The 25141-nt window shown below is 44.1% G+C and overlaps 1 protein-coding gene across 5 annotated transcripts in view; it reads left to right on the top strand.

Annotated features, from left to right (window-relative positions):
• The window catches only part of LOC126334712 (microtubule-associated protein futsch-like), an 802673-nt gene that overhangs the window by 452181 nt on the left and 325351 nt on the right, over window positions 1–25141 (top strand). The window contains exon 1 of one of the 5 annotated variants that reach the window (XM_049997236.1): window positions 17791–17918. The exons of 3 other annotated variants lie outside the window; for them this stretch is intronic. The gene's annotated coding sequence lies outside the window, so the exon portion shown is untranslated. Of the gene's footprint in view, window positions 1–17790; window positions 18123–25141 lie in introns of those variants that run through there. One more of the 5 variants, XM_049997245.1, reaches the window with a different exon arrangement.

A 25141-nucleotide genomic window follows, 5' to 3' on the forward strand; every position in this document is an offset into this window, starting at 1 on the left:
TCATCAATTACCAAATCGAACCACCTAATTTTCAGCATTCTTCTGTAGTACCACGTGGATCTACTTTCAAAATCTTTTCTTAAAGAATTGACTTTATTTACTAGCGATTCATCAGGAATATTAACACATTTAATCACACGATGTGAGCGTGAAAGTAGTTGCTAGTGGGTAACTGATGAAAACAAATTTCTTTCAACAGATGGAAATTTTATTCCTAATAGCCCTTACTTTAAAAAAAAAACAGATTTAAAAATTATAATCAGAAAGCACCCTCTAAATATCAAGTTACAATTTATTCAGAGGCAGAAATAACAATTTTTTTATTCGGTATGAGCTTTCGGGCTGAGAAACTTGCCGCTCCCTTTTAACACAACAACCTCTGAAAGACTAAGCTGGTGCAAATCTGCAACACACCAGATTACTTTAAACTAAAATTTTAACAACTCACACAAGCACATAAACTATGCACCCCATAGGAGGGATGGAAATGGTAGAAACAGCCGGCCGGAGTGGCCGTGCGGTTCTAGGCGCTACAGTCTGGAGCCGAGCGACCGCTACGGTCGCAGGTTCGAATCCTGCCTCGGGCATGGATGTGTGTGATGTCCTTAGGTTAGTTAGGTTTAAGTAGTTCTAAGTTCTAGGCGACTGATGACCTCAGAAGTTGAGTCGCATAGTGCTCAGAGTCATTTGAACCATTAAAAAAAATTACTTGCTACCGAAAGTGCAACTTGTTTTCAAAAGAAAACTCTTACGATGGAAAGGTGGCAACTTTATATCCTAAAATGACCATTTAAATAAAAACCCATGAAATGCAGTCTTACATAAAATGTACAAACATGCTCTACATTACACATATACCGCCTCGCAAGATGATAGATAAGATAAAAACATATTTCAGGAATTCGGCCCTTACCTTAATTCTATAAATTCGTTAACACCGAATCCGACAAACATATCAGAGGCAGCTATTAAAGTATGGCAGATTGACAGGGGGATTACTGAACAACCCGAACCGCAGATTGCTCTAACCCGCCCCTGCTCCACAAGGAAAAAACGGACCACCCAATTAATAAATAACCACCTTCCCGCGGGTGGGCAAAAAGAGAAGAATGGCGGGACGACCCCAAAACAAAGCAGCAAATTTTACCATGGCTCACTGTTCTTGTCTTTTTTACGTTTCATTGAAGTTAATAATAGGTGTTGCAATATTTGCCTTTCTCAGAAAACTTTCTACGCTATTGAAAGTCCATTCTTGCTACGCAATAAATGTTTCCTAAGTATTTAGCAAGGAGACAATATTCGTGTCCTCTCTTCCCTTTGGCTATCTTTCCTTTCCCATCCAGAATATTGACTCACTATTCATCGCTGGAACTGCGCCCGTTAAAACATCTTCTTGTATCTACATCATATATATTCGACGGTAGCACAGCAGATTGCGCTCCATGCTCTCGTTATGAATGTTCAAATCTTCCAAACGTCTTCAGAATTATAATAACTTTGATCTGGTTTTGTTGCAATTTTGTACACATACCACCTAACCGGCAGCATTTTAGTACATAGAGAAAAGACAGAAGCCGATAATTCTATAGGATGAAACACCGAAAACAGATCACCTCAAATATTTCCGGGATTGAGAAATAAATCGAGGGGCTGTTTTCGCTTTTTCAGTGGCAATGAAAAGAGCCTTCGAAGAGGTCTTTGAACGGCCTAACATGCGTTGAACTTGATCAAACAGCAACGAGACAGCAGCGCCGTAAATCACAGCCCCGCCGCAAAGAGAAGAGACCTCTGAAATGCCTCCGAAGCCGACGTCCGTCCGACGCTGCCGTCTGTAGTGTCGAACTGCAAACAAAATAAAATCGCTGCAGTACGGATGGACAGATAGATTCAATTATGACGCACGGTTCTAGATCTTATACTTTTTTGTTTCATGCTAGTATTGTTAAGTAATGTGTTATAAGACACGTAAGTGCAGTTATACATGACGATGCTAAAAAGCACATAGGCCTAATGAAGAGCTCTTGTGTAAACCCCTAACAAAAGAAACGTGAAATAATACCACTCAAAAGTGTGAATAAAATTCTAAGTTACGGAAGGGTATGTGTTAACTAGCCGCTTTCGAAGACTGCAAAATTTCCAGTTGTGTCTAATACCTGGAAGAAATCGATTTATGTACATATTGTCAGCACGGATTCAGAAAATGTCGTTCTTGTGAAACACAGCTAGCTCTTTATACTCATGAAGTAATAAGTGCTATCGACAGGGGATGTCAAATTTATTCTATATTTTTAGATTTCCAGAAGGATTTCGACACAGTTCGTTACAAGCGTCTTCTAACCAAACTGCGTGCCTACGGAGTATCGCCTCAGTTGTGCGACTAGATTCGTGATTTCCTGTCAGAAAGGTCACATTTCGTAGTAATAGATGGAAAGTCATCGAGTAAAACAGAAGTAATATCCGGCGTTCCCCAAGGAAGTGATATAGGCCTACTGTTGTTCCTGATTTATATTAACGACATAGGAGACAATCTTAGTAGCCATATTAGATTGTTTGCAGATGATGCTGTCATTTACCGTCTTGTAAAGTCATCAGATGATCAAAACGAATTGCACAATGATTTAGATAAGATGTCTGTATGGTGCGAAAAGTGGCAATTGACCCTGAATAAGGAAAAGTGAGAAATTCACATGAGTACTAAAAGACATCAGTTACATTTTGATTACGCGATAAGTCACACAAATCTGAAGGCTGTAAATTAAATTAAATACTTAGGGATTGCAATTACAAATAACCTGTATTGGAACGATCACATAGATAATATTGTGGGTAGAGCAAACCAAAGACTGCGATTCATTGGCAGAACACTTAGAAGGTGCAAAATGGCTACCAAAGAGGCAGCTTACACCACGCTTATCCGCCACATTCTGGAGTATTGTTGTTCGGTGCGGGAGTCGCATCTGGTGGGACTGACGGATTACATCGAAAAAGTACAAAGAAGGGCAGCTCGTTTTGTATTATCGTGAAATAGGGGCGATAGTGTCACAGACATGATACGTGAATTCATCTATATCTACATCTATATTCATACTCCACAAACCACCCAACGGTGTGTGGCGGAGGGCACTTTACGTGCCACTGTCATTACCCCCCTTTTCTGTTCCAGTCGCGTATGGTTCGCGGGAAGAACGACTGTCTGAAAGCCTCCGTGCGCGCTCGAATCTCTCTAATTTTACATTCGTGATCTCCACGGGAGGTATAAGTAGGGGGAAGCAGTATATTCGATACCTCATCCAGAAACGCACCCTCTCGAAACCTGGCGAGCAAGCTACACCGCGATGCGGAGCGCCTCTCTTGCAGAGTCTGCCACTTGAGTTTGCTAAACATCTCCGTAACGCTATCCCGGTTACCAAATAACCCTGTGACGAAACGCGCCGCTCTTCTTTGGATCTTCTCTATCTCCTCCGTCAACCCGATCTGGTACGGATCCCACACTAATGAGCAATACTCAAGTATAGGTCGAACGAATGTTTTGTAAGCCACCTCCTTTGTTGATGGACTACATTTTCTAAGGACTCTCCCAATGAATCTCAACCTGGTACCCGCCTTACCAGCAATTAATTTTATATGATCATTCCATTTCAAATCGTTCCGCACGTATACTCCCAGATATTTAACAGAAGTAACTGCTACCAGTGTTTGTTCCGCTATCATATAATCATACAATAAAGGATCCTTCTTTCTATGTATTCGCAAGACATCAGATTTGTCTATGTTAAGGGTCAGTTGCCACTCCCTACACCAAGTGCCTATCCGCTGCAGATCTTCCTGCATTTCACTACAATTTTCTAATGGTGCAACTTCTTTGTATACTACAGCATCATCCGCGAAAAGCCGCATGGAACTTCCGACACTATCTACTAGGTCATTTATATATATTGTGAAAAACAATGGTCCCATAGCACTCCCCTGTGGCGCACCAGAGGTTACTTTAACGTCTGTAGACGTCTCTCCATTGATAACAACATGCTGTGTTCTGTTTGCTAAAAACTCTTCAATCCAGCCACACAGCTGGTCTGATATTCCGTAGGCTCTTACTTTGTTTATCAGGCGTTTATCAATTGGAGTGGTAATCATTAAAACGAAGGCGATTTTCGTTGCGACGAGATCTTCTCATGAAATTTCAATCACCACTTTTCTCCTCCGATTGCGAAAACATTCTGTTGGCACCCACCTACATAGGGAGAAATGATCATCAAGATAAAATAAGAGAAATCAGGGCTCGCACAGAAAAATTTAAGTGATCGTTTTTGCCGCGTGCCGTTTGAGAGTGGAACGGTAGAGAGACAGCATGAAGGTGGTTCATTGAACCCTCTGCCAGGCACTTTATTGTGAATAGTAGCCTAATCACGTAGAAGTAGATGTGGACGTAGATGTAGATAGTTTCACAGAATCAACGAACATGTAGAACTTTAGACAGTAGGTCGCTAGCCAGACGAATGTCTGCTTCTTTTCCCGAATCCAGAAAGCAATCAGTCGAGATGCGGCACGCCACAAGAACCACAACCGCGGCCTCTCCATGTAGGGGATGACCGTGTATCATAGGGCAGTGCCCTGCTCTCGGTCTTGCTGGAGCCAGCTCTTTTCATTTGCGTGAGTGGGATGAGACGAATTTCTGCTTCTTTTCCCGAATCCAGAAAGCAATCAGTGGAGATGCGGCACACCACAAGAACCACAACCCCGGCCTCTCCATGTAGGGGATGACCGTGTATCATAGGGCAGTGCCCTGCTCTCGGTCTTGCTGGAGCCAGCTCTTTTCATTTGCGTGAGTGGGATGACGACCACCATGACCTCAGCCTGCACTGCGTGTTGCTTTGCGTCTACATCTGAGCGAACACAAGCGAACGAGTGGTGATGAGACCCGATAGCAAGCCAGATGAATTCCACAGGATTTATATCTGGCGAATTTGGTTGCCGAAGTTGTGTTCAATATAAGTGTAGCACGCTTATGGCTCCGAGACATGGACAGTTATCCTGTTGAACGATGACATTGTCGCTGGGGCAAGACATCAAGCATGAATGGATGCAGGTGGTTCTATTACTCCCACAGGTCCCATGCAAGCACAGCACAATGTCTCCCGTAGCACAAAACTGCTCCCACCAGCCTGCCTTCGTGTAGCGATGAGCGTTTCGAGCAACCGTTCACGTCGATGACGGCGTTTGTGGAGACGAGCATCGACCTGCTGTGGCGAAAATGTGATTCACATGAAGAGACGACACGTTACGATTGATCGACGGTCGAATCTCAATGGTCCCGTGCCCACTGCAAACGTGATTGACGATGTTGTTTTGTCAATAAGTGAACACGTAAGGGTGTCTGCTGCGTGTCTCCATTTTCAACAAGTTCGATGGACGTGTGCGCCGAAACACTTATGCGAGTACCAGCATTGTGCTGTTTCGGTGGAGATGCCACAGATCGCCATCTATCGTACTTTACGGAGCAGGCAAGCCTCCGAAACCCACATTCTGTGAAGAGTCGCGGACGTCCCACCATTTAGCAGGCAGTTTACTGTCCTTCTACCTCTTTCCGTAGATGCTCATGACAGTAGCACGTGACCATTCGACCAGTTTCGCCGTTTTTGAGATATTCGGTAACGAGCTTTGCGTAATAATAATCTGAGGAAGTCCCTTATTTCAGTGCATTTCTCCATTTGCAAGCCATATCCTCGCTAACGGCGATCACCCATCCATCTCTGTTGCTTTTATGTACTTTTTATAGCACGTCACGTGTCCATAACTTCACCAGTTGGTATCTAACCTCGCGGTGGGCAGCGTTCATACTGTTTTGGCTTATTACTGTATTCTGTTCACACTTTTCGCGGGCCTCTCATTACAACTGAGGACAAAATTTAAAAGCAGAAGAGAAAATATGACCTGGAGGAGGACTAGGATTAACACACTGATTATTAACAACTGGAGATATTTACGTTAGTCTAATGATTGTTTCGTATTTCAATAGCTGCTGTATCTCAGATTGTTTCTCATGTCTGCAGTGACACATGCGAAGCCCTTCAGTTTGTTCAAGTGCGTACATGGAAGATAATGGCAATAAGCCGTGATTAACGAAATGTGGAAAATAATACATGCAACCTGTCGCATAGGCTACATGATAAAAAAATTACTTTGTGGTTTGTTAGAGAGCGGGTAGCGTGATCCGAGGTAAAACTATTTTTGTGTAGCATCAAATATCTCTAAACATACCAGTGACACATCAGCCATGTCATTTCATCTACCGTAAACATAAGCAACATGAGCGTTCAGGATTTTTGTATACTTGTAATTTTAACCAGCATAATATACATATTTGTCATTGGCTTACTTTCATGAAATTTATTGTGCATTTTCCTTTTAATAAAAAGAAATGCAAAGCTTTTCCTTATTCGCTCTGTTTCCCGCTGATACAAGCATCTAATGAATTCGTCTGTCTCATGACCTTTCGGTGCTTCTGCAATTTTCTACCAATGTTTCTTCTCTTCCTTCGGCATTTGTGCTGTGCATCTCTCGGATATGACAAATATCTTCCACCAGCAACGTTTCATTCTCTTAATATCAGTCCATCGCTCAAGCAGCTCATGTTAACAAGAGAAGCTGGCAAGATAGAAGATGATAGCGTAGGACCCCGACTCCGAGCGAACACCAGCGAGTTCGGACCGAACACGACCGAATGCAGTTTGCTCGCGCTTGCCTATCGTTTACACCAGCTATTGAGCAGGTGGTCACAATGTTTTGGCTCGTCTGTGCTTGTGCAAAGTACTGGATTAATCCTAAGGAAAGTTGAAGCTGCAATTCGATGACAAGCATACTACTTACAAACATTTCACACTTAGGTACAAAATCAGACACCTACATTCTTCTATATCTACGACTTATTGCTTACTTCGTCAGTAACAGGGCACTCGCGATGCGAAATAATCCTCTAAGAATATCGAGGTTTTGCATAGCGGCTCTCGCTATACAGTGTTGTACCCTATGTGCTCAATATGGCGCCAAAAAGAATAACGAAGCCTTCACAGTCTATGCTCGTTATCGCGTATTCTCTTCCGTTCCGTCTAGTACAAATGCCAGTTCACGAATACAAGCGAATAGTAGTACACAACGGCGAATTTTTTGCCGGTACTCGTCCGCTTGAGTTCGCTTCCATTTGGACAACTGTAAACCGGGATTTTCTTCTAAGGTGTGAGATGTGGCATGTACTGGCGTGACTCAATTAAAATCCAAATTCGCGAGTTGTTCCCCCGAATTAATGTGTCAGCAGACCACTTGACGCAACAGGACTACACATTCCACTACAGCTCCGGTGCCCAAACACTTGCTGTGACGTAGCGCGCACTGCCTCTGACCTGCGCCCGCGCGCCTGCAGCTGCGACCTGAGCGCGGCTCCGGGCGTTCCGCTGCGCCGGCGTTGCGACAGTGCTGGCCAAATGGAGGAGCTCTTCTGGTGCCCCTGCACTCATTTGCATGCCGTTTTGGCGCTGGAAAGCTGAGGCCTCGCGTCTTTGCCAGGCCGCCACCCGGTGCCAGAGACGAGGAATTTCGCTTTTTTTTCTTTTCTTTCTACTGAATCGGCAATAACTTGCGTTTCCTTTTATTTCCCGCAGTGCACTTAGTCTGCGGGAAAGGATCAGGCTGTTGCACACGAAATGTTCCCTTTCCGGCTGGCGCCAGTTACATCTCCCAAAATGCTGCCAGATGGCACTACTATTTCGGGAAGTGGTGGTTGTGTGTTGCTGCACGAGACGAAGGAACCAGCTAAGGATTCTTTTTCTTTTCTTTCTACTGTCTCGGCAATAACTTGCTTTCCATTTTATTTTCCGCAGTGCACCTAGTCTGCTGGAAAGTATCAGGTCGTTGCACACGAAATGTTTCGTTTCCGGCTGGCGCCAGTTGCATCTCCCAAAATGCTGCCAGATTGCACTACTGTTTCTGAAAGTGGTGGGTTGTGTTGCTGCACGAGACGAAGGAACCAGCTAAGGATTTTTTTTCTTTTCTTTCTACTGAATCGGTAATAGCTTGCATTCCCCTTTATTTTTCACAGTGCACCTAGTATCTGCTGGAAAGGATCAGGTCGTTGCACACGAAATGTTTCCTTTTCGGCTGGTGCCAGTTGCATCTCCCAAAATGCTTCCAGATGGCACTACTGTTTCACAAAGTGGTGGTTGTGTTTTGCTGCACGAGACGAACGAAGCAGCTAAGAAATTTTTGCACGTCTGTCGCTTCTTTTTTTTCCGCGAGGGGAGTGTTTACTATCTTTCCTGTTATTAACACTGCCGTGTTGAATAAAGTCAGCCAAAAATCCACAAAGTATTCATTATCATTTTATGCTTGAATCTCTTTGCTTGCCGGCATTTACATACGACACAGAATATTCATTCCTGCACAATGCCCTGTTTTGCTCATCGTCATCAGTCTGCTACGTCAGTATTGTGTTTGGTGCTGTTCTCCTGTGCGTCAAGAGCTGTGATTTTAGTTGTGTGCTGGACATGTACGCCGTCCGCCGATACTTTTGTGCCCTGGTCATACTTTGCCTTGTGTTCTTTAATTGTCCCAGTGTGTGGTTTTTTGTGCTCGATACCTTTTAAGGTTTTTGTCTCCATTTTACAGTCGCCCCCTTTTTGTCTGTTCTCGTCCATTATGTTCCCCCCTTTTTATATTTTTGTCCCCCATATTTTCTCCTCTGTAATTTTAAATGTCTTCTGTTGTATCATTATTGTCTTTTGGCTAAAGAGCAGCCAGCCAGCCCCGATGGAGAACTGAAATTCAATAAAGGAAAAAAAAACTGCACAGTGCTTTTGATAAGACTGTGTGGATTCGTTTTCAAATGTTGCATTAGCGTTTCATCATTTGTGGAATTGTTGAAAAATACTCTTGAATTATTATATTTTCTTCTACTTTCGTACTTCAGTTTAAGGGCATATTTGAAATTGATGTAAGAGGGTAGGACAAAAATGTTTTAGTATTGAATTCCGCCTTCTCCACTACGATACGTTGCCGTCTTAGTTCAATGACAACAGGGTAAATACCCAGTAGTTAGCAAAGAAGTAATTCGACAAGTGTCGCATTTTAAACGCGTAGGTTGGAATACGAGTTGCGCTTATGATAATGATGAAGATGAAAATCTGCACAAATTTCCAGCGCTATGTGCTGCAATAAAGAACACTTAATGTATAAAAAAAATCTGAAAAAAGCACAGAAAAAGAACTCTTTAAACTACAGCGATATTGTGCGCAAGCAGAGTTGGATCAAGATTTAAGAAAAAACAAGCAGCAGAGACGAGATATTTGAGGAGTGTGAAGGACCGCAACAGAGGAGAGCTAGAATTGAAAAACATTACGAAGGTTCATGCTATTTATGAGGAAATAAGTCAGTATCGAGGTAGGTGGAAATAGCATGTACACAGAACTTCAGGTGAAAGACTACTCAAGTATGTCTCAAAGGCTTTGAAGGTTGCTCTCAGATAAAATTAGCGCTGTGGCTTAAGGAGTCAGGTTACCTCCGCGTCGATTTTGTGACCGGGAAAGCACTTTCTCGACATCCCGCACTCTTGGCATCAGTGACAGCGAAAGACGCTAAATACTGCTGCAAGGCTGGCATCCTTGCGTCCGTATATTTATCTCAGTCCATAAAATGAGATCACGCTAATCGTACTGGCGATTAAGAAGAGCCTTCAAGACCCCAGCGCTCTTAGTAAAACTGTCTGTGAATGGCACTCGGTGTCGCTGCGAGGTTGGCATTCTTGAGACCGGTGCGTTTATCAGTCCATAAAACGGGAAATATCACTGCGCCAGCATTCATGTATAAGAGAGTCCTCAGTGTTCCAGCTACGACAACTCGCATCTTGGTCAAGGTTTTGGAGATAACCGCCAACCGACCGGCGAGGAATGCATCTGCGCGTGCCTCCTTATATGCTCAGTGGCCCTGTTGGTCGTTTCTTGATGACGCCAACATGAGAAGGCGTGATTTGCATGCGTACGTGACCACGCGCGGGCCTTCTTCCTGCCCCCCTCGTCCCCTCGCTACACACGGCAAGTGGGAAATGGTCCGCCGGTGAAAGAGTGGTGGGGGAGGGAGGGGTGCTTGGGAGGGGGGTAGAGTGTGCAGACAAGTTCTGCTTCTCTGCTTGTTGCAACTCCTGTCCACTCAGCCACGTCATGCTGACGTCATCAAGGTGTGACGACGGGGACAGTGCATATATAAGGAAGCACGGACAGCGTCACTTCCAGTCAATTACACCTACTCTTGACGGACAGAATACACGGTATTCTGGAAGCGTTGACCTTAACTTTCGGATTGACATGGTCACAGCACAGAAAAAATTACACATTCAAGAAACGAAGGCGCCTTCATGAGCACACACTGAATCCAATTCGGACTTGTATTAGAAAAAACTTTTCAAATGTGGTGCTGACCTGTTCAAATCTAGACTCCTGCATCTGCATACTTATTATGTAATGGTAACATAATCCCCAAAAGAATGGGGCGAAACAAAACAACCCAAAAACTGTAACCTTCTTTAAGAAAGGAGTTTTGTCCGTTAGAGAAGCATTATCTTCTTCAGTACTGGGTGTGAGAGACATGCAGGGATAATAGCTACAAGATTTCGAAACGAAACGAAGGCGTCTTCATGAACACGCAATTCGGGCTTGTCGTGTTTAAAAAAAAAAATAACAAAATTCAAATTTGGCGCTGACCTCTTCAGATCTAGATCCTTGTATCTGCAAACGCAACATAATCCCCAAAAGAATGAGGCGAAGAAAATCGCCTCTAAACTTGTAGCCTTCTTTAAGAAATTAAATTGGTCCGTTACAAACAGTTACAGAGGTATTAGCTACTTCAGTACTGCGTGTGAGAAGAAGACCTCTTAATAACAAAATGATTTCCATAGAGGTCGCTCATGCATAGAAACAGTCCTTGCCACACATCAACTGATAAAGAATGAACGCGAATTTAATCTTGACTTCGTCGACTATACCAAGGCGTTACATAAGGCGATAAAAAGTAGAATGAGGGGAATACTTGAAAGCAATGGCTTTCTGGAATACGTGGTGTGCATTGTTGAAAATCGATACAAACAAACGTCCTTTCTCCTAGGCATTTCCAACGACGAGAAGATGAACTTTATAATAATAACCAATCAACGAGTTAGACATGTTTGCTGCAGGTCCACAGTCTTATTCGTTCTGTGTTTGATGACATGGTGAAACTGCTAAAAATAACATCTTCAGCAGGTATTCAGCCTCAACAACGTACAGCTACTGATACTTCACTCTGTGGCGATATCTAGGCTGTTATCGCCTCCTCTTCAGATAACTAACAGAAAGCACTCCATCTGTTGCCCAAAACAGCCAAAAAATACAACTGAGAAATCTTAAAAGTTAAATCTAAAATTCGCTACAAAGCATTGTACGTCGTTGTAAAGATTGGCCATCATTTTAGCTGTTACATACAAATCTAGATCGCGATTCTTTTGACGTGTTTCTGTCATAGCCATCATCATATCAAAACAAGATCTGAAGTTCTGATATTGTATTTTGCATTGATAACAGCCTTCACAAGTTATCCATGTGATGTATCGTATCTGGGCATCAGCTTTTATTTTGATCATCTGATGAAGGCTGTCGTAGAAATGCGTCAGACGGAGGAAATAAGACAAAAAAAACTGTGTTCATTATTTGGCTAAAGAAAACCACTATTATGGTCCTTGCAGGAAAATAAATTGTACCTTGACGGTGCGTCCTGAATTTCTTTTTTTTTTTTTTTCATTAGTGTTATATGACGAGTGCGCCTAGGCGGCATCTATCTCGAACAAGTGTGAAACTTCAATTACCTGTGCAGGAATATGACATATGAATACGATCAAATATGAAGTTTCCTGGTATCTCAAGGAAGAGCGACACAGCTGAGTGCTCCGGAATTCGCAGCACAGACTCAGATGAAATCGCACAAGACAGTGGCAGGCTCAGCTCTCCTTTGTGACAGCGAAGTATGGATTCTGAAAACTACCGCCACGCACCAAATTTGAGCGGCAGAAATAGAGTTTCTGGGAAAAAATCAAAGGTTGTAGAAGACTGGATCAAACACGCAATAAATATATCACAAAGGAATTCAAGCGTTTCTCTCTACTAGGAGAAATGTAAGAAACAATTGAATATCTAACGACAGGCAAAAGATCTGTGGCAAAATCAAGGAATACGATGGATCAGAAGAGACCCGCAGATCCTATCTTTGAAGTGGTTTACGGTGATGATATATTAAAGCCTTACACCGGTAGGGTATGTGTTGAAATTCCACTTTAAGTTCTCCGCTTTGGTAGTGGTATCGAACGAATGGGCTTGTTAAACCAAAGATCTTTGTCAAATGAAGAACAGTTTATAACGCCACATTTTACTCCACTGATCTTGGTTCCTCAAATAACGTTGCTCACTTCTGCAGGTGGCATACTCAGTGGCTCCACTCGGAACAGTTACATCATTCGATGTGAAGCCTACTTACGCTGCCGAACGAGATGGCGCGTTCAGATTAGAGTAACTGGCCTTCAGATACCACTCAGCCGCTCTGTGTGACTTCTACGCACGGACTGTGATTTGTCAGGTTTTTCGGTATTATTGATTAATAATGTGCTTTTGGTTGTGCAGCTAAGTTGTCGATTCCATTTATAAGCACAATATTTCGACCACCGACTCACTAGTCTTCTTCAGATGCTCTTTGTTGTGGGTTTACAATGGCGTTTGAGCCCCGACAGCCAGAAAACATAACGACATATCTCGCAGCAACAGAAGAACACGACTAGGTTGACTGTGGAAATATTGTGCTTAAAATGGAATCGACGACTCGGCTGTACTCCTTATTCCATTCGCATGTCGAGCAAGAGAAATATGTCTGTCTATATGCCTCTACACGCGCCCTGGACTCTCTTGTCTTAGTATCGTGATCTGCAAGAGAGATGGCGCCGGAAGAATGGTCCCACATACTTTTAGGACTACAGCTTCCTTAAATTCACTCTATACGTTTGCGCGAGAGCTACTGAGACTTCGAATGGGCTATATCGAACTGTTACGATCGTAGCATTGCGATTCCCAGCTCGTTCGGTATCCATAGCTACTGTCGTGTGCACTCGATAAGAACTCCAAACATTGAGACAATACTCTGCAATCGCTCGTACTAGCGTCTCGTATGCAGTTTCCGTTACGGATGCACTACAATGTTCCAGAGTTATTCCAACAAACCTAACTCATCTATCGCCTTCCCTGCTAACGATTTTACGTGTTCGTTCCATTTCATAGCGGTTCTTGGTATTATATCTGATTCTTAAACGATGTGATGTGCTGATGATGTTCAAGAGTGATCTTGTACTCGGCTATTATCAGGTCCTATGTTATGTTCACTATATTTATGTTGCCGTGCTTGTGCAACTCACAAAGGGCGCGGATGACATGAATAGAGAGTCCATTAAACACCTCCTCCTTTCACTTCGTTGTGCACCGGCGCCGCGTTATTTCTTTTTCTTGCTACCATATTTCGCGATAGAGAGAGAGAGAGAGAGAGAGAGGCGGCTGGGGGGAGGGGGAGGGTGGAGGACAGGAAATGCCGACCCCCTTTCCAGCTTGGCCGCCCACCTGTTGGCTGTTACGTCACGAAGTGCGACTCGGATCGCCTTCGACGTTAATCTCCTCAGAGACGGGTTAAGGGCTGAGCACGATTTGCGACCTGACAGCTATAAAACAGTGTGACAGCCAGGTTTTACTGACTTCCCCCAACCACCCAGTCACCCACCCCTGGCCCGCACGTGGCGTAGGCAGACGTAGACGATACGAGGAAGAGCCGCCTCTCTCAAAACGGAAAAGAATAAAACCGTGCTGTCATTCTGGCCCCCTCGTGTTACTACCCAAGCAATCGTTGTGCTGTAATGTCGAGTCATCTTAGTGTTGTTATTGCTAAGTTTTTGACTTTGATCTAAATACGTTCTTGGCTGCTCCGTCACCATCTCTGTTATCCCTGCAGACACGTCGACGTGCAACAAACCTCGCATATTTTTATAACATAAGACGATGTTGTTGTTGTTGTGGTCTTCAGTCCTGAGACTGGTTTGATGCAGCTCTCTATGCTACTCTATCCTGTGCAAGCTTCTTCATCTCCCAGTACTTACTGCAACATACATACTTCTGAATCTGTTTGGTGTATTCATCTCTTGGTCCCCCTCTACGATTTTTACCCTCCACGCTGCCCTTCAAAGGATGGAAGAACGCCAGAACATAATTGATGTAGGACAATGAAATTTCAGGCATGCATTTGTCTGGGTAACATGAGTTAGTGATCAAAACAGCATAATCAGTGCATGCATTGTGTTGTACAGGTACTGGACGTCAGTTTGCGGGCTGGAGTTCCATACCTGTTCCATTTGATTGGTAAACACAGGGACGGTTCATACTGTTGACGCTGACGTTGCCCTCCGATGGTCCCCCGTGCTCGGTTGTAGACAGATCTGGTGATCTAGAGCATGCCAAGGCAACATGCCGACAATCTGTAGAGCATGTTTGGTTAAAACTGTATGTGGGCGAGCGTTATCCTGTTGGAAAACTCGTCCCTGAATGCTGTTCATGAATGGCAGTACAACAGATCTATTCGCCAGACTGGCGTATAAATCTGCAGTCAGAGTGCGTGGGATAACCAAGGGAGTGCCCCTGCGGTCATACGAAAACGTACCCCAGACCATGGCTACAGGTTTAGGTCCAGTGCGTCTACGCCGCAAACAGGCTGCCGTCCTTGTAAGTATCACACAGCCATCAGTGGGACAGAGGCAGAACCAGCTTTAATGAAAAACATAACAGACCTCCACACTGCTCTCCAATGAGCACTGAAGTGTCTGGTGGTGGTTTGGTGTCAGTGGAATGCACGCTACAGGGCATCTGTCCTTGCAGTAACCGATTCGTAACAACAGTTTGTTGTGTCACTGTGGTGCCAACTGCTGCTCAGATTGCTGATGCGGATACAATACGATGAACCAGAGCCATGCGCCGAACACGATGGTCTTCCTTCTCGGTAGGTTTCTTTGAGGCTGAAAATTAAACATCCACTGAAGACTTGACAATTTGTAATGTAACTCCACCAATTATCGTGAAAGATGAGTACAGGGCTATTTATTAGTACCGCCAGGGTTTCAGAAGACGAGTGTGCTAAACCTAGAAGACATATGAAACCAGACACACGGCAGTGGACAGAGCATGTCTCCAAATTCTTAGCTCACCTTTCAGGTGCTCAATATGGGCACTATTTGTGACGCAGCATGTGTCAGCATGTGAGTGCAGTTCACTGAAGTCTCTTCTACGAATTGCTCGCCAAGGTACGACAACAGCTCCCTTTGGAAATCCGTTTATTTGGTTACCTATTTGCAGGCGCGAACTAATTCGTTGCGACAATACGGAATGGATGATTTTTCTGTGCTTTCTGACACGTCAGTCCTTTAGTGCAACAACGCCACTGCGGCTATTACGAGTCGAAAGTAGGAGAGGGGCTGCATCCACAGATGTGTGTCATCTGTCTCTACGTCTTGTAGTCTTTGCTCATAAGTCTGCTGAAACCCTGGAGGTACTTACAAATAACCGTTTATGAAAGGATACATTAGGCAAGCAGTAACGAAACGATACTGACAAGCTTCCACCTTGCTGAGTGCGTCCTGAGGAGCAAAGTGAATTCGGGAAAACATGTCCAGAAACACCACACAACGGCGCGGCAGTGCGTCGAAGCTACAGAGCCCAACACCTGTTGCTAGGCTACACCGTCGGCAGCTACTGTGAGATACCTACTGCCTCCGGTTGTTTACCGTTTGTGGTGTGAACGTGCACTAATGGATCTCTTCAGCTGTTTATAAAAAATACTTACATGTATCGACGCACAAAGTCAACTGCCACTCCTGAGTCTTCTTACGTTTCGCTACAGTCTTCTGACGTTGCAACCAGTCTATTGATATTGGCATCAAGCGACAACAGACTGATGGAGCTAGCGACGGTATTGGTGTAGGGGAGATAACCGTTGCGGGTTGCATCCAACCAGTCAGAAGTCTGGTGACGACCAGATTCCTGACTAGCTCTCACATATATATAAACTCCTCTAAATCGACATCGACACTCGCTACGCCAGTGTCAAGTGCATGGTAGATGGTAATTCTCACACTACTAATAATTTTGGATTCTTCCCGTTCCATTCAAATATAGAGCGTGTTAAGAATGACTGCTTAAATACCCTGAGCGCACTGTAATTAATCTAATATTGTCCTAACGATCCACACGGGAGCAATGCGTTGGGGACTGTAATGTATTCGTAAATTCCTCATTTAATTGTGCTTCTTGAAACTTCAAGAGAGCCTCCACGGGACAGTTTGCGTCTGTCCTCGACCATCTACAAATATAGTTCTTACACCATTTCCGTGACGCTCTGCTGCCCTTGATATACGTTCAACATCTCCTGTTTGTCCTGCTTGATTCGGGACCCACACACTTGAGCAATGAAATGATCGTATGTCATCGATGGCCGGGATTCCCCACCTGTGGAAGTTCGGCTGTCGAGTTGCTTTTCAGTTGACGCCACAATGGGCGACTTGTGTGGTGATGAAATGATGATTAGCACAACATAATACTCTATCTCGGAGTGGAGAGAATCTCCGATCCGGCCGGGAATCGAACCGGGCCCACTGTATGGCAGTCAGACGCGCTGACCACTCCGCTAAGGCGGCGGACACTTGAGCAATATTCTGGGTTAGGTCGCACGAGTGTTTTGCATGCAATCTGCTTTGTAGATTGGATTTCTCTAGCACCCTAGCAACGATAAGCAGCCTGCCACCTGCCATCGCTCCACTTCTCTTCCTTATAAATATTTACACCTAGGTATTTGTATGAATTGACCGATTCCAATTGTGACTCGTTGATATTGTAGGAATAGAATACTACGTTAATCCATTCCGCGAAGTGAACAATTATGAACACCTAAAGCAAATTACCAGTGTCTGCACCGCTTCGAAATCTTATCAAGATCTGACTGGATATTTGCGCAGCTATTTTCTTTTTCAGGTAATTCTTCATTGCAGATAATTGCGTGATTTGCGTAAAGTGTCGTGTAACTGTTAAGAATTCTCACAGGTTGTTAGTAAACAACGAGTTCAGCAAAGATCCTAATATGCTTCCCTGGAGCAAGGTTGAAGTTCTTTGTGTATGTGTCGATGATATATTATCCAACAGCGTGTTGCTTCCAACCTACGAAAAATTCTCGATCTAGTCGTCAGCTTCGTTTGATGCCCTGTACGACGGCAGTTTCGTTAATTCCCATCTGTCATTCCCGATAATGGTGCAGATGCTCGCCGCTCGTAGACGCCTCAGATGATACGATATGCTGGTGTTGCAATGCGCGAGGTCGCTCGGTGCGGGTGTGGACAGGTTGCATCTCCAAATCGAGCGCATTCGGCAGTGCGCAAGGCGCCAGCTGCAACTGCGAAGGCGTACAAAAAAGAAATGCACCATTGAAGCGGCGGCCATTCCCGGCACATACTGCACGGAAGGGGCGAAGGCCGGCCGGAGAAGGGCGGCTCGGCTTCCTTTAGCGGCGTGTGCGGGGCGGCGGCGCGGCGTCACCGGCGTGGGCCGCCGCGTGTTGGCGTCGCCCGCCACGTAAAGCACTCGAGGAGGCGGGGGGCGGGGAGGGCGCACGTAAGGCACCGGCCCCGGGGGGCGGGGGGTGGGAGGGAAGGCCAAACCTGCTCCAGCGCCGCGGCTGGAGCCGGGCTGGAGGCGGCCAGCCTTGGTGCTCCGCAGTCGCAGCCCCAGCCGCAGCACTCGACGTCTGGACGGCAGCGCGGCCGCACCCAGCGCTCCCAGGTTCGTACCTTGTGCTCGCCCCTCGGCGCCGGACCCCGCGGGACTCCTCATGCTGTACAGTGCTCAGTGTGCCTCAAGTGCTCAGTGCTTTCCGTGGTGACCACACCTGCTGAGGACCCGCTTCGCTTTGCTGCTTACAGAGTATGGCTTTTAGCGTGTGTAGCGGCTGAAATACCTGCTGGACGCTCTCTGCCTCCGCTTCAGGTTGGTACTCCGCTCCGTCCGGAACTTTTTAACATCGAGCTGTTCCTAAATTTCTCTCTTGCTAACGACGTTCTTCCATGACGGTTCTTCCTACCATTGCGCACCACAATTCTCATAGCGTTGGACGGAATGTGAGCTGGGTTGGGACCGTCGTGAAACAGCTTAGTTTTACCCTCCTGATGACTGAATCATTGCGGTGATAATACTGCTCAGTACAGGAGAACCACAGATCGGATATTTGCTCCACTCATTCGCTAAACTAGTATACGTGAAACTTAACCTCAGCGCCGCTAAGTCAGAATGCTGCCTAGCCACTGTGGCAGTTGTTAAATTGGTAGCAGACTACCATACCAGGTTAACTGACACTTCAATCATTTCTATATTCCTTGACCTTTGTAATGCGTGCAATTCAACGCCCAGTTTCCACGACAATAGAATTTTCCAGTTTAAATTCTCTTTTCAGGATAAATTGCAGCAATTTATATTAGTGCACTGCACTGCTGCACTTGTGGCTGTGCGTTTCACAGAGGCTTCTTACACTGCTGCAATTTTTAAGCAGCCTCCTAGAAGTGAAGTTATTCACACTTTTTCGTAGAGGAACACTGAGTTTACACATGCAATAACTGAGCCCTCAAACAGTCGGATTTAACTTTTCATTGCTACTTTCAGCAGATCCTTACAGAATAGCATTTTAATTTAGTAATGTTACTGTTAGTAGATCCATCTCTGTTTTCTACTGCACTGTTAAAAGTATTCAAAATTGATATAGTACCAGTATTCGTAGCATTAGTTGAGGAACGCAATTCTTGACGCCTTTGACATCCGAATAAGACGCACGAGCCCAACAAGGTAGCTCCAGGTCTCCAGTCAATATGGAAAGCCACACCTTACGTTAAAACTACGAGTTTTACCCATTCGATTATCCGGCAACAGTATTCGCACCCTTTATATAAGCATTTTCACAGTTTAAGTCATTCCCCTGCAATCTTTGCGTAGCTTAAGCAGTTTCTAAATTCCTCGTGTACTCACTTGCTTATTTCAAGACCTGAAGAACAAGCAGGGACCCGACAAAATCGCTCTACTTTGTGCGCAGACAGGTTCTGTTAAGTTAAAACAATCAACTTGTTCGGTAGATATAAAGAAACAAATGATAACCAACGTCTCCATTCACAAATATTCGTGTTTTTCGTTTTCATGTGTATACAGCTCCAAGCATTGCAGGCTTAATTAGATTCTTACAGCAGCCACGTAGCTCTTGAGAGAGATGAGATCGAAGAAATGTTGTCAGGTGTTTCCATGTTAGTCTTCTTCATATTTTCCGTTTTCTTTGACTAGTGATTTTGCGAAAATTCAACATATCACCTTCTGATAATAGGAACGTATATTTCTGCGATGTCACCTCTCACAAGAGCGACAGAATTGACGTAAGAATGTAACTGCAGCTGCTGATTGATCCAGAGAGCCCGGGATATTTCCTGCAACACAACAAATTACGAATTTTTGCAACTCAGTGCGTTGTTTATTATACTTACCATGTATACAGCCCCACGTATGCAGACTAGTTCACAACTTAGAATCATGGATAATATTAAATTTGTTTCGCACTCGAAGAACAGGATTATGACCATCCCTGCTGCAGTTCTAACTCTTTGATATGGCTCGCCTTCCAGGTTTACCAGACTAATATGCTACGAGGAAACAACGTTCCGATCATAACTATCAGCAGCTAATAGCAAACGTCAAAAGAGGACACCTCCTACAAAGTAAACCCCTTACAAGCCATTGTAACATGAATTCAGAGTATGGACAATATGTTACCATTATTAGCTCAATCCTTTTTGGCCCGATTACGAAGCTCATTTCGGGGACAATTGGATTGTAGTTTCCTGCTAACGGAATTAACCTACTATTGCCACAATAAAGCAAGTCAGATCGCAAAGGTAGAGATTTGCAGCTGGTGTCTGATGAGCACGAGTTCCCTTTCTCTTAACCTCTTCGCCACCTCACTTTGTTGTTAGCCCACTCCTCAGAGAAAAATCTTAACGTATTTCTGTGCAAGCCTTTCCAATGGTGCAGTTCTTTCAAAGTGTCTGACTCACGTCGTTAGTTGTCTCTTCAAAACAGAATTGTGGTCATGGTGACGTCATGGCTTGCAGAGACCTTTCGTGAAACTGCGTCTGCGCCGCTAAACAGGTTTTCTGTGTCGACAGGGCTTGAATAGCAGCTAAAATAGAAACGAGCGAAGCGAAAACAACATAACTATTTATCATCTGCAATTTTGGATGATGCTACACTCACAGTTTTACGCGTGAATTATAAGAGTTTACTCCGTTCTCTAGAGAAGTACTAAGAATGGCAGATTTCCCTTGCTGCACCAGATTATTACTAAGCGGATGGTCTCAGTGTAGCTTCAGAATAAAACTTTCCCGCAAAATCTCAGTCTTTTGAACTAATCGTACCAGTTACTTAATACCGGTAATGTCATCCAGACATGCCGTATCCAGAGCAGGCGAGTTTGGCGCTCTGTCATTAAGTTGTCAAAATCAGCTGACATCTTGTAGCGCTTTCTTGAATGTCAAATTCGTCTTATTCTGTACTCTTTACGAAATTAGAAGTCTTCCTTTATTTTCAGCTTCGCCGTTTTCTGTCCTTTTAAAGGTGTGATCCATTTTTACATGGACCATACAATTAAAAATCAAGCAGTTCAAAACAACTGTCTTCAGAATTACGTAACGAAGTTTCCACCTTTCTTCAATCGTTCTGGATTTCACAATTCGTATGAGGTTCAGAACAGTCCTAAATCATTCAACAGTACCAATGTTTGAAACGTGAATGTCACTAAAGTCACTTCCTCTGTCCACAGCCGCTTTGCGTGTAATCTAAAAACTCGCCGGAAGTAGTTTCACTATTCCTCGAGTGGCATTTACTTTCAGTTTCTTATTTGGTAGTGACGAGGAGAAAGGACCAGCACTCCCTACGCCTGTCAGCGTGTGGCATTTTCCAAGAACAGTTATTTCCCTAAGGTTTCTAAACACGATGTGGTTTGTATAGATAATAATCGACCTGTAATGTTATCGGTGACCATGATAAGAGGAAACTAGACAGCCAGTTCAGTTAAGGTACACAAGCAACTGTAATCAATCACTTCTATAGATCCCTCCACTATGCCTTTTGTAACATCAGATGTAATCTTTGCTTATTTACATCTCTGATAGTGAGTGAAAGAGCGTCCAACAGGTTGGTCAAAGAAGTAGTCTTTAACTTGTTAATTGAAATATATCCACCTCATGATGTAGTTACAGTCCTAGGAAATGCGTAGTGGGAAAGTAAATGAATGTGACTGATTACAGTTCCTTGCTTGTATATTTCATCTGATGGAATTACATTTTCCTGGAGACGTATGAGTCTCAACTTAATCTTCTATAAGGATACAAGCTGAAGCAATGGATTAAAATTTGTGCCATGGCCTTGACTTGGACTCACAGTGCTGTGGTGGTGTTGTGGTTAGCACATCTCCCTAATAATCAGGAAGCCTTGGTTCAAGAACCCGCCGTGGCACAAATTTTAATTCATTGCGTCAGTTTCTGTCCTTATTGTATATTTCAGCTAATAGTTGTGGCTGTCACGTTTATGCCTAACCTAACATGTCCACATTTAAAGATGAAGCGTGTGGGTAAAATCTCGAATTAGAAGACAGACTACGCAAAGGAGGCATAATAATCTTCATTGACCTTCTACTTTTGCAAAATAGTGCGAATCGGGGAACTCTGGTGTAAATGTGGCGTCTGGGCGCTTATAGGAACACGACGGACCCATTCCATTCGTTTGGATTTCTTGATAAACATAGCCCTAAAAATAAACAAATTTTGTTACGCTTGGGTTCACTGCGTGCCGAGATATTGCGACTACACGCAGAAACTCGTGTATGAAATTCAGAATTAGACTTTATTAAACACCTGAACATTGTTTGCGGTCAGGGTGTCACTGAATTATTAGAAAAACTGGGAAAACAAGATAAGGGTCTGAAATACCGTGGACAATAAAGACATTAGAAACAGAGCATAATTTCAGCTTGTATAAAAATGATGCAGGAAACGGAGCGTGTAGTTTTCCAAGGAAGTATCTCAGTACTCGCATGAAGAGAGTTAGGAAAACCTAAATCTCATCTCTGAACTGTCGCGGAGTCAGAAAACCAGACACCTGGCCACGGATTTAACAGCGTACTTATGTTCAGTAACTCATACAGTAGAAGCAAACTAAAATCAACTAACTGTCTGCATGTGACAACTTTTTCCAGTCAAGGACTTCCGATAAACAGCAGTCGGTTCTCACATATCTACATCTACATCTGTACTCTGCAGATCACTGTGAAGTATGTGGCGGAGTGTACTTTCTATTCTGCCACACAGTAAGCTTACCGCTCGTTTCATTCATTGATTGAGCGCCGGAAGAATGAGTGTTTGTGATCCTCTGAGCGAGCTGTTTTGTGCCTGATTTTATCTGCGCTAGCCCTGCCTGACAGATACGGTGGCGGCTATGAAATTGGTGATCTCTGCTCTGAAAGGTGGCTCTTTTAGTTTTCTACGCGGGCTGTGATGAGATGTACGGCGTCTTTCTTTAAGTGTCCGTGAGTTAAGATTTTTTTTTTATATTTCTCTTACTCTCTCTGCACAACCAAACAAACCATGACCATTCGCACTCCCCTTCATTGTATACGCTCCACCTCTCTACTTACCCCGATCTGATATATCTGACCATTACTGTAGAAGTAGTTTGTGTACAATGTATTTTGTAGACAAACTGCAGTTTCCCGCTATCCTATCAATGAACCTCGACTTTTTTCCCCAAACGAGTCCGGTAGTCAAAAGGTGCCTAACATTTACATTCAGGCACAGCTTTGCAGTTAACTATATCAAGAGCAAGTTGCCAGTCTTCGCATAAGGTTAATTTTTTTTTTAGATATGACTGGATATTATTATAAATTTTTACCGTATGAAATTTCCCCGTAGGTAATTGGGTCATCTGCTAAAAGCTTGCGATTACAACTAATAACTAAGTATAACATGAACAGCAACGGTGTCATTGCAGTACCCTGGTTCAAAATGGTTCAAATGGCTCTGAGCACTATGGGACTTAACTTCTGAGGTCATCAGTCCCCTAGAACTTATAATTACTTAAACCTAACTAACCTAAGGACATCACACACATCCATGCTCGAGGCAGGATTCGCACCTGCGACCGTAGCGGTATCACGGTTCCAGACTGTAGCGCCTAGAACTGTTCGGCCACTCCGGCCGGTGCAGTCCCCTGGGGCACAACAGATATTACTCTGCCGTTAGTAGTACTTCAGCTACTGTAAGATGGCTTTCCATGCAGGATAAGGGCTGCCTCTTGCCTACAAGGAAAATTTCGAACCAGTCGTAAGCCTGGTCTCGCAAGGTGGTCCTCGACTCCATCGCTAAAATTTCGAAAGCTGTTCGAGGATACACTTTCTTTGTACTTTGGTACAAGGGACCCGTGGCCGGCCGTGTATCATTTCATAACGTAATTATGATTTAATCGGTTTCTTACCACAGTTACTTTCCTTTCTGTGAAAATTCCTCAACAGTGAAGAAGCCTGTTTTTTTTATAAAGATGGAAACTTACAATGCAAAAGACAGAGTGATGCAACCATCGTCAGGTGAAACAAAAGTAGCGTGATGTGGTTTCCGTCATTTCGGGAACAGTTCAGCATAGATCGTTGTGTCGCTATTCAACTGTTCAACTGTTCGTGACTTCCTTAGACTTACACACTACTTAAACTAATTTATGCTAAGAGCCACACAGACACACATGCCCGAGAGAGGACTCGAACCTCCGGGGGGAGGGGCCGCGCTATCCGTAACGTGGCGCCTCAAACTGGGCGGCCAGTACGCGCGGGTTGTCGCTATTCCATTGCGCCAGCATCGGCCTCCTCTTCGTCAGTAAACCTGTTCACATTGCTTTGTATCACTATTGGCGAACAACCAGTTCTGCCAAAAAAGCAGACCAGAAACAGCGCCTAGCAGTACTCAATGCAAAAATTAGGGGGAAGACTAAAGTGGACAATAGTTTATAAACAACAAGTGGCGCGAGTGAACGGAACAAATTTGTTTCCGAACAAGGCACACAGCTTGCACCGCAGACGTCAGCTCTGTTGTACTGATATTTCCTGTGCAAAGCAGGTGCAAAGAAGACAATCGAATGAAATGTTGTTTGAATATCCTTGCCAGATAGGATTAACGGAGTACATCGAAAAAGTTCAAAGAAGAGCAGCACGTTTTGTAATATCGCGAAATAGGGGAGAGAGTGTCACTGAAATGATACAAGTTTTGGGATGTACACCATTGAAACAAAGGCGTTTTTCGTTGTGGTGGAATCTTCTCACGAAATTTCAGTGACAAACTATGTCCTCCAAATGCGAAAACATTTTGTTGACACATAAGGAGAAACTATCACCATGGTAAAATAAGGGAAATCAGACTTCGTACACATAGATGTACGTGTTCGTTTTCCACGCACGCAGTTCGCGAGTGGAATAATAGAGAATTATTGCGAAAGTGGTTCGATGAAGCCTCTGCCAGGCACTTTAGTGTGATTTGCAGGGTATCCATGTAGATATACATGCAAATATCATTTCTGTTCGTCTCATTGAGCAGTTTTTAACTACCTTCTGTACTACACTGTAGCTGTTCTTTTTATGTGGTCCACGTTTCACCGAGCTGTGTTACTTGGCACTTTATATCGAGTGAAACCTATTTTCATTCTTAAGTTTAGCACACCTGAGTATTTTCTAGAGAAGTCAGATGTGCCGAATCAAAAGATTTTCAGTTGTCTGGAAAGACTGAATTAACCCGTTGCCCACTGTCAATACCACTGATGGTGTGAAGAACGCGAGTTGGACTTAGCATTACCGATGTTTCCGGAGGAAGCCTTACGGAACCGGGAGGAAAAATTCGCCGTCGAGGGCAGACGCCTACTGACACCTGTAGCTTCCGGTC

This window comes from Schistocerca gregaria, chromosome 1, assembly GCF_023897955.1.
Source record: "Schistocerca gregaria isolate iqSchGreg1 chromosome 1, iqSchGreg1.2, whole genome shotgun sequence".
NCBI classification, from domain to species: domain Eukaryota; kingdom Metazoa; phylum Arthropoda; class Insecta; order Orthoptera; family Acrididae; genus Schistocerca; species Schistocerca gregaria.